The sequence below is a fragment of the Gorilla gorilla genome, chromosome 14, assembly GCF_029281585.2.
Source record: "Gorilla gorilla gorilla isolate KB3781 chromosome 14, NHGRI_mGorGor1-v2.1_pri, whole genome shotgun sequence".
Lineage (NCBI taxonomy): Eukaryota > Metazoa > Chordata > Mammalia > Primates > Hominidae > Gorilla > Gorilla gorilla.
In genome coordinates this window covers 30902979-30918613 of record NC_073238.2, presented here as the reverse complement: position 1 = coordinate 30918613, position 15635 = coordinate 30902979, and the positions used below count along the sequence as shown (strand labels likewise).

The window sequence follows — 15635 nt, the reverse complement described above, 5'->3', positions numbered from 1 at the left end:
CTGAAAATGCATTCATACATACACACTCATGCACACACAAAATCTCACAATACACTTTTAATATTTTATTCTGGTACTTGCATCTCCAGAAACACCCACTGTTTATTTCATTTACTTCACAAAGGAGTGTATTAGTCCATTGTTACATTGCTATAAAGAACTTCTCAAAAGTGGGTAATTTATAAAGGAGAGAAGTTTAATTGACTCACCGTTCAGCAGGGCTGGGGAGGCCTCAGGGAACTTACAATCATGGCAGAAGGTGAAGGGGAAGCGAGGCACCTTCTTCACAATGCAGCAGGAAGGAAAATGAACTCAGAAGGAACTACCAAACACTTAAAAAACCATCAGATATCCTGAGAACTCACTCATTACCATGACAACAGCATGGGGGGAAACTGCCGTCATGATTCAGTTACTTCCACCTGGTTTCTCCCATGCTATGTGGGCATTATGGGGATTACAACTTAAGGTGAGATTTTTGAGTGGGGACACAGCCAAACCATATCAGGGAGTCACTTGAAGTTAGAGATAATGTTGAATTTATTCCATTAACATTTATCTACATTTATATATGTATGTTTATATGTATACATACATATAAATACAGATATATGTATGTTATAAATTATACATAAAATGGTATGTACATATATGTATTTTTATATTGTAAGATATATATTAGAAATATAACTATATTAAATTCCCTAGGTAAACACATCAATTTTTACTTATTCAACTCAAAATAAAGTGCGAATTTTTAATGCAGTCCACAAGGCCTCTGGTTGCCACCTATGTTTCATCTTGCCCTTCTCTACCTCACTCAGTCTATAGTTGTTCATTTCTAGCATTACATCCACAATAACCCTCTTTCTGTTTTCTAAATGTAGAAATGCTTTGTTCTCTGCCTTGACTGCTTCTTTTACTTCCTGAATTCGATCTCAATTTTCTTTTCACTAAGAAAATATGATCTAATCAAACACCTCCCCATCCTCGGTCAAGTTGCTCTATTGTTGTACCCTTGTATTCCTCTTTTGTGCTATTACAATTATGTTAGATAATCTTTATTTGTTTACTGTGTATTTCAGTTTCTAAGATTATTAAAACTGAGACCGTGACTGTATTGTCAATCACGACAATCTCATCACCGAAAACAATGACAAGTTCACTAATATTAAGAACTCAACAAATATCTAATAAATTAATGTGTTTCTCAGCATCTGTTGAGCATCATAAACTTTTGAATATTTATATGACTGTTTAATGAACAAGTGAGAAATGTGTAAATAATCAGGACTCAAACTAAAAAAGAGACCTCACTCATGAAAATATTATGGCAACCACAAATATTATAAAACAAAATCTTTAAAAACAAAGTAAATTGCCAGTCTCCTTCTCATGAAAAGTGTGAGTGAAAAAATCCTCACCTGTGACCTAGGAAACTCAAGCCAATAAACTAGAGGTAAAACAAGGAATCTCTAAAATGTTCCACTTGAGAAGTTAACCCAAATACAAATCAATAATTTTTTAAAGAAAACTAAATAGATAAGGGATAGAGTCAACATAAATTGAATTGAAAGAAACAAAAAGCAGTACTATCATAGGCTTGATAACGTTAGATACTGGGATACTGGAATCGTTAGGTTAAAGCCGGAATATAAAATGAGCAAGAATAAAAATGAATACAAACGTAAGGCATTACATATAAAAATAAGGATCAAATGGGTATCAAAAAGGACAAGAACCAGGAATAGTTGGAGGGGAGAAAAAGGATTTTCCGAAACAAAAATTGTGATTACTGAAATAAAACTGACCAGATAAATAAAATAGATGGCAAGATAACTAGTAAACTAGACGATATAGCTAAAGAAATTATTTTCAAATGTAACTGAAAGACAACTTAAAGAAAATAGAAAAAGAAATTTAACAGATGTAGATGGCAGAATGAGAAGATATAATATATATATATAACAGGAATGGATTTCATAAGAAGAGAAAATAAAAACAGTAGAAGAAAGGCAATGTTCGAAAATATAGTGGCTTAGCACTTTGGGAATTCTTTAAACACTCAAATGACCTATTTGGAAACCACAGTGAATATCAGAAAGATATAAAAAGATATCACCCATACATATTGTAATAAAATGTCAGAGCACCAAATACCTAGAAAATATCTTTTAAAAATATTAGAATTTAAAGATAGATTACTGTCATAAGAAAATAATTTGACCTTCTAGACACCTTGACCTCATAGACACAATTTGACTCTAAGACACCTTAGTTAAAGACACAGAAGTCAGGTAATGAAAAATTCTGACAAAAATAATCCTCAAACCAACATTTTGTACCCTGCTAATTTATAATTCAAGAAAATGGTGAAATAAAGATAATTTCAGTTTAGACACAACAGACCCTTGGTAAAATGTGTACATGCCACTCAGCAAAGAAAATACACATCTTTTTTCAAATATGGACCAGGAAAAGTGACATTGCTCAACAAAAACAATCTGGACACATTTTAGAAAGTTAACAGCATAGTCGATAACACAAATTTAATAAAATTAGATCTCAGCAATATAAAGCTAGCACTAAAAATTACTGAAACATTTAGATAGTCACAAACACACTTTTAAAACGATTTATATCAAAAAAATTAAATTTAAATTTACAGAATATTTAGAACCAAGTAATGGCCTGGGTGAAGAGAACATAAGTTTCAGTTACCATTTGTAGTACAATACATTGAAATAGTAATGAAAACTACACTCACAAAAAAGAAACAGAGTCAAAAGGTTTACAATGTGAATTCTACCAATGCTTCAGTGAAGTGATAATTCCTTTTTATACAATATATTCCGGAGAAAAAAATAGTAACAGGAAGAAGCACTATTTGTACTGTGTTTTCAGTGTAAATTCAGTTACCAAAATGATAAGGAAAGGATAGGAACATAAAAAATTATCAAATATGAGCAAATCAAACAAAGTAGCCTATCAAAATAAATTTGAGTGTTTTCAAGCATTCAAAAAAGGTTTTACATGTTAAAAACTATGATTTTTTTACTATATTATGAACCAAAAAGAAAATCCATATAACCTCTGTATTAGGTGAGAAGACATTTATTACATTTTAACAGATATTCATGACTTACAATAATCAAAATGACTACAAATAATTCTAAGTAACCCGAAACAGATGGAAACAGTTTTTCCTTGATAAACACAAAATGTAAAGAGTGTAAAAATTCTTTCTTTAGAATTGTCAATATCATTAAACTACATTATACATACAGAAAAGCTCAATAACTTTTCAACAAGTGAACATACAAGAATGTCACCAGAACCCCATTAGATGTCTGAACATCCATCAGATACCTAGCAAGCTACTGCCAGCAGGCCTTCACTCTAAATAAATGCTAGCAGTATACTGACTTTCAAAATAATAAACTGGTCATGCTAATCTTAAAACTTTACGTGACAGAATTATAAAATATATGAAAATTTTTCTGGCTTCCTTTGATGAAATAAATGTAAGAGTCATCCTTGTTGTGAACAATTGCACCTTATTATGTCCATTGTTTAGTAGTCCATTTTATAAGTATATCTCAATGTCCAAGCCCAATGTTTGACTATTGTGACTAGTTTATGATGCATAAATGTATGTGTATTTCCTGGCTGTATTCCTAGGAATATAAATTTTGGTTCATAGGGTATGCCTGCCTATGTTCAGCTTTAGTAGATCTCTTGCCAAAGAATTTTTCCAAACTGGTGGATTATAAGAGTGAAGAAAGTCCTTAACATCCTTATTGTCTTGACATTTTCTGTCTTTTTCATTTAGTCATTCTTTTGAGTGTGTAGTATATTGCATTGTGGTTGAAATGTACTTACACATTCATTTTCTATTATTTTATTAGTTCTCCAATAGATTGTAGAGTTTATTTTTAAAGTAATACAATTTAACTCAAATTATACCTTTACTACCTTTCAATAATGCTGGAATATTAAAACATGATAACATAATTTCCCTGGTTGTAATTTTTACAATGTATTTCAATTTCCACATATATTTTAGACCTCACAGTATATTACTATCACTGTTTTAAAAGTCAATATTCAAACAGTGCCCATTAACTTTATGCACTGGTTTACCTTTTTTGTTGTTCTTTATTCCTTTCTATAACCATGTTTCATTCTGAATATATTTTCGCTAGTCTTTCTTTCAGGTAAAGTTCTTCTGGTGACAACTTCTGTTGTATTTAGTAGAAAACTTATTTATCTCTTATGGGGGACATTTTTGCTAGGTATGAAATTCCAGTAGGCTAACATTTGGAACTTTAAGTAATTCAATCAATTGGCATCCAAAATTACATACTTTTGTTGATAAGTTGGCTTTTATTCTTACCATTGCTCAGTTATTTATTTTCCTCTCTATTTTTAAGATTTCTCCTTTAATTCTACTTTTCATGACTCAGCACATTCTGTTTGAAGTTTGGCGAGCTTTTTGAACCTGAATTCATGTATTTCATATGTTTAGAAAACAAATGCCATTTTTAAAATATGATTTTTTTCCATTATTTTCCCTCTCTCCTTGTGGAACACAATTACGTGAATATTGAACCTACAATTACTCTTGTGTCTCGATTGCTGTTTCCAATGTTTTAATCATATTTTTCCTTCTCAGTATATTGTTTTGGAAGTTTATCGTGACCATTTTGCAGTTCTATGCACTTGCCTTGGATTATATTTTATCTACTTTTAATTTCATCTAACAAATTCTTGTTTTTATATTTTTTAAAGTTTTTTTCTTTTAATTTTTTGGGTACATAGTAAGTGTATATATTTATGGGGAACATGAAATATTTTGATATAGACATAGGGAAAGGAAAAAGAGTGGGAGTTGCTATACTTAGACAAAATAAATGTCAAGACAAAAACTATGAAAGACAAAGATGGTCACTATGTAATGATAAAGGTATCTAGCAAATTTTTTATTTTAGATTTTATGTTTTGTAATCTAGAATCACAATTTCTGAAGCCTAATTCTCTAGTGAAATTGTTCAACTTTTCGTCTACTTTCTGTAACACTTAACATTAGCAACAGTTATTTTAAAAACCTTATCAGCTCATTCTAATATCTGTATTATTATGGATCTTTTTCTACTGTGTTTTTCTTTCCTTATTTTACATTTTGTGTTGCTCTTTTCTTTGCATGACTAATGCATTTTAATTGAATAACAGCATTATGTATAGAAAATTGTAAGGACGTCATATGACAACCATAACATATTGCTGTAAATGTATTCAAAGTAAGATGAATATACATTACAAATATAAAATATCACTACACATTCTCTGTATTTTATAAGCATATGTTTACAAATATATATGCATAAAAAACATCTGGCAGAATGTTCAAATGGTTAATAACTGGGCAAGTAGTAGGTAACTAGTTTGGAGAAAAAGAGAACTTTAGCCTTATCTGTAATAAATCATTATTTTTTAAAGATATTATGTTTGTTTCTCTTAAGAATACATTTATTTTCATTGTCTACAAACACTGTGAGCAGTAATATGTGCTTTCATAGTAGAAAACTATCAAAAGGAACTATGTTCTTCTTCAAAATTCAAAATGCTGAATTTAAATTCTGCTTTTACAAAAAGATAGCAAACCAATTTTTAGTGTCTATTTGCATTTTATATAGGAGTTTATAAGAAACTATAAGAGTTTCTGCAGGAATATTAAAATTAAAAACATGAAGTAATGTGTCATACGATTTTTTAAATGACCATACCTTTATCCTGATTGTAGATTTCTTAACTTCACAAAATAATATTAATGCTTCATTTATTGTTGAGCAAACTGAGAAGCAACAAATTTAAGGACTTTGTTTTACTTTAATAACTCACTAATTACTCCTTTGTTTATTCTTCTATTCTGTTTTCTGCTATGGTGGGAGCCCCATATGTACAAGTTTTTAACCTTTAGTTAAAACATTTTTCATGCCTACCAAAGTGCCTAGCCTTTAGAAAGTAATTGATAGATATGGGTGAATAAAAACGTAGATGTGTGATATTACTCTCATACTCTGCTGAAAATTTCTGAAATTCTGTGGTAGTAGGTTTTAAAATTCAGGGATTTTATGTATGTTGCCACTTTTGCATAAAAAAACTTTACTTCATTCTGCAAGGATGACTTATTCTAAACTTTAATTCTCCACTTAAAAGTTGTTTCATGAAAAACTCACCAATTCTCAGTATAAAGTTTGTCTCAACACTTATTGTGACTTTTCTTTCTTTCACCACTATATATATATGTGTATAGATGCGTGTATACACATGCGTGTGTATAGACGCGTGTATACACATGTGTGTGTATAGGCACATATAGACACATATGTATATACTCACATATAGACACATATATGTATATACCTCACTTGTGCTTTCTTGTTCATTATATAAAAGTCTCTCATATTGCACCATAAATGACATCTGAATACATATTTTGACCAATTTAATTATTATTACATTCTTAGCACTTACATTGGAGGAAGGCTGAAGACTTCCATCTAGATATTCTGGTTATTATGTGAATTTGCTTCTTTGTAGAAAAAAAAAGCACTTATATTTGTGTATGTTACAGTGTATGATGGAATGCTTATCCCAATTGCTCTACTTTTCATGGCCCTAACTATATTTGCCAACAAGCTCTATTTTCACTGACAACAGAACATTGTAAAAAGGAATACACTTAGAGATCTCAGCAATTCTTCCTAAGCAATTGCCAGCACCACTCAAAGGGAGTCAGGAGTTCAAGACTTAATGCTCTAATAAAGCCGTACATTCCAAAGGGAGTCATTTACAATGATACCGCATCATCAGTAAAGGGAATCCAGATATCCTATACATTGTGGTGAATAGTTTCAAATCTCTTCTCCCTGCAGAACTCCCAGTGAAATGAAGCCAAATAAAACAAATCCTGATTTTTCACATTTACTGTTATTAAAGAAAAGAACAAAGTAGTGCCAAGGGGAATGAGAGAATAAAGCTATGGCTATTCAGTTGTGAAGAAAGTAAATTAATAAAACTAACCTCATTTCCTTTTTTACATGCTTTCAGTAGATGCCCCTGGAGAATAATTCCCTTTATGGAATAGAATAAGGATGGGGGAATAGACTGTGCAGCTTTGTAACTGGGTCTTTTTTAGTAATATTTGCACTCAATGTGTCACAAGGAACTAATATGTCATCCTGTTTGCCATCTAAGGCTTGATTTCTTTTTCTATGGGCTGTTCCTTTTTCATAATGTTTACTAGAAATTTTGGTAAATATTATATTCTCATTAAATGCACTACATAAAATGTCATCAGAGGGAAGAACAAAAACAACATTGTGAGTATACTCAAGAGAATTTTTTAAGTCATTAAAACATATATGATACTCTGGGCCCATGTGATATATTCAATCTATCTTTTGCTATTGCTGTGTAAAAATTAATTCAATATGAAAAAAAGCCTTTATCTACTATGACAAACTGTACAACTTCCAGGCTGTTCACCTGCCATGAGGAGGATTTTTCATTTGAATGGCTAGCTGAGTGATACACGTGCAGATATTTTCCAAGCTGTCTGGCTAGCTGTCTTTTCCTGTAGTGGATTCCATTTAAGAATTAGTCCAGCATCATTCAATAGCGTGCTATACAGGAATACACTTTTCTAGCTGGATAGATAGATAAATATGCATACACACATATTTCAGTTTTTTAAAAAACACAGAATGGAGGCAAGCACTTCAGCAAATAAAATATTTTTATCTTAATTCTAATCTAACAATAATCTCCATCTAAAACATCTCTTCTTTCTTAAAAGTTTCAAACAAATGAGCATTAAATCTATCTGTATCCGACATAAGACAACTTATTTATGGAATAAAGAAACTCCCAATTTAGTTTATGTTATTCCTGTATTCATTTATAAAATAATGAATTTATAAACTTAGTTTACCTATACAGTTTCATAATCTACTGTCTTGATAAGTCAATATAACATTTTTACTAGTATACATTAAATATGATTCATTAAGTTTCTATATGTTCATTTTTCTTTAAAAAAATGCCTTTCAAAATGATTGCATATGAAAAACATTCGATTTGAAAAGTAATTTTTAAAATTTCACAGTTACCAGTTAAAACAAAAGATGTGGCTTCTAGATTAATAAACAATAAAATTGAATTTAGCTAGCAGGCTTACATGGAGAATTAAAAATTATGAAGAAATATTCTATTTTTAAAAATTCATTTTAGGAAAAATAACCCTTTTCTTCATCATTGTACAATTAATGACAACCTTTCAATTGTCAAACATTCATTAAAAAACAATCATTATCAAAGTTGACAGAAAATGTTGATTCCTAGGAAAGTTTCATCCCACAAAGGATGTGGAATTAGATTTTCAAACAAAATCTTAATTGATTTTTAAGCCAATGACCCAGCAAAAATATTAAGTCACAGTTCAGGAATTATTAATCTAAAGTAAAGTAATAACAAGTAGGTCATTTTGAAGTATATGTACATATGTATTGTACATGTACAAATTTCACTCAGGTAGTGACTAAAAGAAAACATTTATCTGTGGAAAATGAAAAACATAGAGGTGTTTAACCACAAAGAACAACAAGAATACTTCCTGAATTGTTTATTTTACTTAGTCTGCCTAACTATAACTTGCTCTAGTAATTATGACTTTATGCCATATTAACACATGCAAATAATGCACATACATGCATATACATTTACACATATGTATTAGTCTGTTCTCACGCAGCTAATAAAGACACCCCCAAGACTGGGTAATTTATAAAGGAAAGAGGTTTAATGGACTCACTGTTCCACATGGCTGGGGAGGCCTCACAATCATGGTGGAAGGCAAAGAAGAAGCAAAGGCACCTCTTACATGGCTACAAGCAAGAGAGTTTGTGCAGGGGAATTCCCATTTATAAAACCATCAGATCTTATGAGGATTATTCAATATCACAAGAACAGTACAAGGGAATCTGCTCCCATGATTCAATAATCTCCAACCCGCACCACCCTTGACACATGGAGATTACTACAATTGAAGATGAGATTTGGGTGGGGAAACAGCTAAACCATATCAACATACATATTAAATATGGTCAATTATAGGCATTAATCTTTTTGTTGTTTGTGTTATCCTATCTTTGGCCAGTGGGACTTCTAGTGTCCTTTTGTCAAGAAGCAATTATTTTTCAATAGTAGCTTGTTGTCTACCATACCATATCAATAAATTTTATATTACCAGCAAGACATGGAATAAGCCGTGTTTCCAAATGCCTTTGGTTTCTTTTAGTAGGAAATGATATTTTAAATATCCGTGGATGGTCATTGTTCACAAAATGCCATTGATTTTAGTTACTCATTTGTTTTCAATGGAATGAGCTTTCTAAGACATGTTTTTAGAGAAAATATCTTAATCTCTACTGATGGTTCCAAAATCGTTCAAATTTTAAGTCATAGATTTTTTGTTTTTCTTAAACTGTGAGGTTTTGGAAGGACTGATAGCATGAGTTAAAACATGTGGTTTCAATTCCAATACTTCTATTACTTTTGAAGTTCCTTACCTTGAGTAAACCACACTGTTCAGTATTATTTTCCACTGCTGTAAAATGGGATAGTATTGCTTACATTGTAGGATTTTTAAAAGCCAGCAAAAAAAAAGTGTAATTTCAAAAGCAAATCTTGGTTTAAAGTTTTCTCAATCAGTCTTCCAACATTATTCACATTTTTCTTCCTCTCCTCATACTTATGTATCCCCTAGTTATTTCATTTTTTTACTACATTTATTATTTAACCAGTCTTAGTTGCCTGCACCCATTTTTAAGTTTGTTCCATCAAGTCTTCCATTACACTAGATAGTAATATCAGTTAAATTAAGGTCTGTGTGGAATGCTTACTTTAAAAATGCTTATTTCCTTTAATTTTAATTTAATATTAGGAAACATTTGCTGAGAACTTCATACAACCAGGAACTGATCTAAATATTACAATTCATTCAATTAATCTTTAAAAATCCTTTATGAGTTAGCAATGTTATCCTCACCTATGAGATTAAACTTATTTTATAGTTTATTTCCTTCAACTTGGCTTTGCATTCTTATTCTTTTATCTTATTGGATACTTAGCTTGTTTATACCAAACATTGTTTTTTCCTTTTAGAGTGTAAGGCTCCTATGTTTTTACATCCCTAGAATTTAAGCAACCAATGATAATATATATTCAACATCATGTAGTTCTAAGTATTTCTGAAATTCAGTATTATTTTTAATTGACTTATGCATCATATATGTTTCAGTTTGACTTTCCAAGTGAGCTTTTGTATCTTTTAAAAATTGATTTGTAAATTAGTTGTATTAGGGTCAAAAAATAATTTCTATGTTAGCAATCTATTCTTTTTTTTTTTCTTTTTGTATGGGCTTATTGAGTCAGATGTGTTAAACACTCACCCTGAAGGTGCATTTATTTATTTATTTATTATTACTTTTTAAGACATGGGATCACGTTCTGTTGCACAGGCTGGAGTGCAGTGGTGTAATCATAAGTCACTGCAGCCTCGAACTCCTGGGCTCAAGCAGTCCTCTTGTCTTAGCCTCCCAGGTAGCTGGGACTACAGATGCACAATACCATGCCTAGCTGTTTTTTTACATAATTTTTGTAGAGACAGGTGTCTTGCTTTATTCACCAGACATGTTTTCAACTCCTGGCTTCCTACCTTGGCCTTCCAAAGTGCTGAGATTATAGGCATGAGATACTGTACCTGGCCAATTTATTATTATTTCAATTTTTATTTTAGATTCAGGGTGTATATGTGCAAGTTTATTACTTTGGTATATTGCATGATGCTGAGATTCGAGGTATAATTGTTCCCATCATCCAGGTACTGAGCATAGTATCCAATAGGTAGTTTTTCAATCCTTGTCTCCCTCCCTCTCTCTCTCCTCTAATAGTCACCAGTGTCTAATGTTGCTTTATTTATTTATTTATTTATTTATTGAGATGGAGTTTCACTCTGTCACCCAGGCTGGAGTGCAGTGGCGTGATCTTGGCTCACTGCAACCTCCAAGTCCCATTTCAAGTGATTCTCCTGCCTCCGCCTCCTGAGTAGCTGGAATTACAGGTGCCTGCCACCACACCTGGCTAATTTTTGTATTTTTAGTAGAGATGAGGTTTTGCTATGTTGGCCAGGCTGATCTCAAACTCCTGACCTCAGGGGATCTGCCTGCTTCAGTCTTCCAAAGTGATAAGAATACAGGTAGGTGTGAGCCACCATGCCTCGCCGATTGTTGCCATCTTTATTTCTATGAGTACTCAGGGTTTAGCTCCCACTTACAAGTGAGAACATGCGTTATTTACTTTTCTGAATTAATTTGCTTAGGATATTTATCTCCAGCAGCATTCATATTACTTCACAGGTCATGATCTCATTGTTTTTCATGGCTGTGTATATTCCATGGTGTATATGTAGCACATTTTCTTTATCCAGTGCAGCATTGATGGGCATTTAGGTTGACACCATTTCTTTGCTATTGTGAATACTGCTTAGATGAACACACAACTGCATGTGTCCTCTTGGTAGAATAATTTATTTTCCTTCAGATATATACCCAGTATGGGATAACTGGGTTCAATGGTAGTTCTGTTTTCAGTTCTTTGATAAACCTCCAGACTGCTTTCCACAGTGGCTGATCTAATTCGCATCCCCATTAACAGTGCATGAGCACTCACTTTTCTCCAAAGCCTTGCCAGCATCAGTTGTTATTTGACTTATTTATAATAGCCATTCTGACTTGTGTGTAATGGTAACTCCTTGTGGTTTAGATTTGCATTTCTCTGATAATTAGTGATGATGAGCAATTTTATATGTATGTTGGCCACTTACATGTCTTCTTTGGAGAAGTGTCTGTTCATGTATTTTACCCATTTTTAATTGTTTTTCGTTTGTTTTTTTGCTTGTTCAATTGTTTAAAAGTTTCTTATAGATTCTGGAAGTTACATGTTTGTAAGAATCATAGTTTGTGAATATTTTCTCCCATTCTGTAGGTTGTCTGTCTACTCAGTTGACAATTTCTTTTGCTGTGCAGAAGCTCTTTAGCTTAATCACGTTCCACTTGTTTATTTTTGTTTTTATTGCAGTGACAACAAATTTTTTGCAAGGATGATGTCCTGATGGTGTTTCTTAGGATTTCTTCTAGGATTCTTATAGTTTGAGGTCTTACATTTCAATGTTTAATCTATCTTGCATTAATTTTTATATATGGTTAAAGGTAGGAGTCCAAATTTCCTTCTACATATGGCTAGCCAGCTAGCCCAGCATTATTTATTGACTATGGAGTCCTTCCCTCATTGCTTATTTTGGTCAACTTTGTCAAAGATCAGACAGCTGTAGGTGTTTGGCTTTCCTTCTGGGTGCTCTATTGTTTTACAACATCTATGTATCTGTGTGTGTGTTTTTTAAATAATCCCTATGTTTACATATGTTTCAGTTTTGTACCAGTGCCATTCTGGTTTTGTTACTATACCTTATAGTACAGTTTGATATGAAGTAATATAACGTTTGTGTTCTGGATTGTGGGGTTTTATTATTGTTGTTGTTGTTTAAGATTTCTTTAGCTATTCAGGCCGTTTTTTGGTTCCATGTAAATTTTAGAAGAGTTATTTTCTAATTCTGTGAAAAATGACATTGGTAGTTTGATAGGAATAGCATTAAGTCTGTAGATTTCTGTGGTCAGTGTGGCCATTTTAACAATATTGATTCTTCCAATCCATGAGAATGAAATGTTTGTCCATTTGTTTGTGTAACCTATAATTTCCTTCAACAGTGTTTTGTAATTCTTGAAAAGATCTTTCACCTAAGTAGATTTTCATGACTTTGTATCTTCAGATCACAGCATAGTGACTGACATATACTTGGCTCCCAATAAATATCTGCTAAATGAATGGCTCCATAAATTCAATACAATTTTAAAAATGAATAATACGCCTTTCAATGAGACAAAGGTAAATCAGAATAAAAAATAATTTTAAATATTTTGTATACTTAAAACATATAATATATAATATAAGGAATCAAGGCTGAGTTTGCAGGACACAGACCAAACAATATTGGCCTTGACCCTTGTTAAGTTATTAGGCAATTAATAGAAGCTAAGGATTTTCCACATTGAAAGAAAGTCATTCTTCCCACAACTTTCTCTATAATGCACGTGCAAATGTTTGGGTACATTCCTCTTCCCTGTAGGAAGCTCATTCCCTCCTAGAGAAATGCAAATTAAGACACAATAACAATACTTTCTTTATGTTACCTCAACATATGGAGTAAAGCATGTGCTGTTGTTTTGTCAACTGTAGTAATGAATGCTCATCAACACAATTGGGATTAACACCAGTCTTTTTAAAAGTCTAGTCTATGCGAGTCCTTAAAAATATTCCTGAAGTCTTTCAATAACTAAATATAAGCATAAGTGACTATTTTCCGATTTTGTTTATATTATTGAGTTGAAATTATTGTAATAAAGTATATAATATTCAGATGCAATTGTAGCAAAGTGATTACATAGAACTTTCAAATCACATCTTGACAACTTTTTCTTCTTTCCATGATAAATTCTTGAATATTATTTTTACATGACATCTTCCTAACCACATACAGTTTGTAGGAACTAATTATCTGGTAATTTCTTGGCAAATATTTAGATTACACAGTTTAATAATGAGTACTAATTCATTTCATCACAAAATGTTAATTTTAACAACCAAGTAAATACACTATAATTAGAAAGCCATGATTCTAATCACATAAATGCAATATACATCTTGGTAACTTCGGATTAATATCACTAAGACAATATTAACTCACACAGATTTGATATTAATCTAAGAGCCTCTAAATTTACTTGAAGTGAAAAAAAACCTCTAAACATTTTTTAGTGAAAACATCAACAACATTCTCTGAAGTTATGAATATAATAGGGAATAAATAATTTTAAAATATTTATGTTAACTTGTATTTTTGCATAAAATAAAAGCAAAATATTTTATAGTGATATGCTATTGATAAGTTTTGATGTTAGAATTCTCAATAAGAGAGGACCAGTTCTTGTGGTCACCATGGAAAAATGGTATAGACTCCCTTTTAATCAATAGGTCAGATGTCAATACAATGATCCAGACACACAACAAGAGGGTATGAAAAAATGTATTACCCCATAGTAGGACTTTCTGTGAAGAACAGGGCAGTTCATAAAGTGGTACAGAATTTGCTTCAGTGACTTCAGGAAATGAAGGAGCAAGTGACTGTAGTCTCACTATGATTGGGGACAGGGTGAGAGCTTTCAAGTAGACAGGTGCATGCTTAGCTTGAACATCACACAGCAAAAAGAGAGAGGGTGTCATGCTTTCTTATTTTCTTGCCTAGAAGGGAGACCAGGGCAGAAGACAGGGGAGTGGTCCTTGAAAGCTGTCAACACTCACACATAAAGAAAAAGTTAGACTATTACACCAGCTTTCAAAGGGAAAATCTCTATTCGATATATTTTTAATAATTACCTGTCCATCCTCTATACTACCAATGGAATTATTAAGTCTCTTTCTCATTAAAATTCATTTTCTAACTCTCTTACAGGTTTCTGGCATTCTTCAAAGTTGTGAAACAAGACATATTATCTGTGTGGAGCTCCCACATAGTGGAAAGTTGGACAAAAATGTAGAGAAGTAAATAAATAAATGGCTATGAAGGTAGATGATTGTTATATCTTAAACACAAAGTAAATTTGGGACCTATAATAGAGAGTATTCATAGCCTGACTAGGAGGGTATGGTCAGAAAAGACTTTTCAAGAGTGACTTCTTCAGTAAGACCTAGATAACAAGTCAACCATGCAAATCTCTGAGGAAAGAGCATTCTACCAAGAAGCAGAAACTAGTGCCACAGTCCTGAAGCAGAAAAAGCACTGCAACTTTAAATACAGTTGTCCCCTCTCATCTGTGGTTTCACTTACTGTAATTTTAGTTACTTGTGATCAACTGCAGTCTGAAAGTATTAAATGGAAGATCCCAGAAATAAACAATTTGTAAATTCAAAACTGCACACCATTCTGAGTAACATAATAAAACCATGTCACCCAGAATGTGAACCTTCCCTTCATCCAGTGTCTCCACAGAGTGTCCACACTGTACATGCTACCCACTTAGTAGCCAGCTTGGAAATCAGAATAACTATACTAAGTTGTCATGTTCAAGTAGTAATGGCTCCAAAGTGCAACAGTAGGGATTCTGGCAATTCAGAAAAGCCAAAGAGAAGGTGAAAAATCCTACCTTGTTTGTTAATCTCTTACCGTGCCTAATTTATAAATTAAACTTTATCATAGACATTTATGTATAGAAAAAACATAGTATATATGAGGTTCAGTACTATCTCTGGTTTCAGACAACCACTGGAATTCTTGAATGAATACCTTGGATAAGGGGAGACTAATGTACAAAGAAAGTCAATGCGGCTGAAGGAGAGACATATCAGAAGATGAATAGGAGAGGATGAAGAAAGTCAGAAGGCGCTTTATGTAGGAGCTT

At 32.1% G+C, this 15635-nt stretch overlaps 1 long non-coding RNA gene across 1 annotated transcript; it reads left to right on the top strand.

The window, feature by feature from the left end:
- Positions 1-237: 237 nt before the first annotated feature.
- LOC134756957 (uncharacterized) lies at positions 238-14805 on the top strand. Its single transcript, XR_010130468.1, has 2 exons — positions 238-469; positions 14690-14805. It is a non-coding gene; the product is annotated as an uncharacterized lncRNA (long non-coding RNA).
- Positions 14806-15635: the final 830 nt, after the last annotated feature.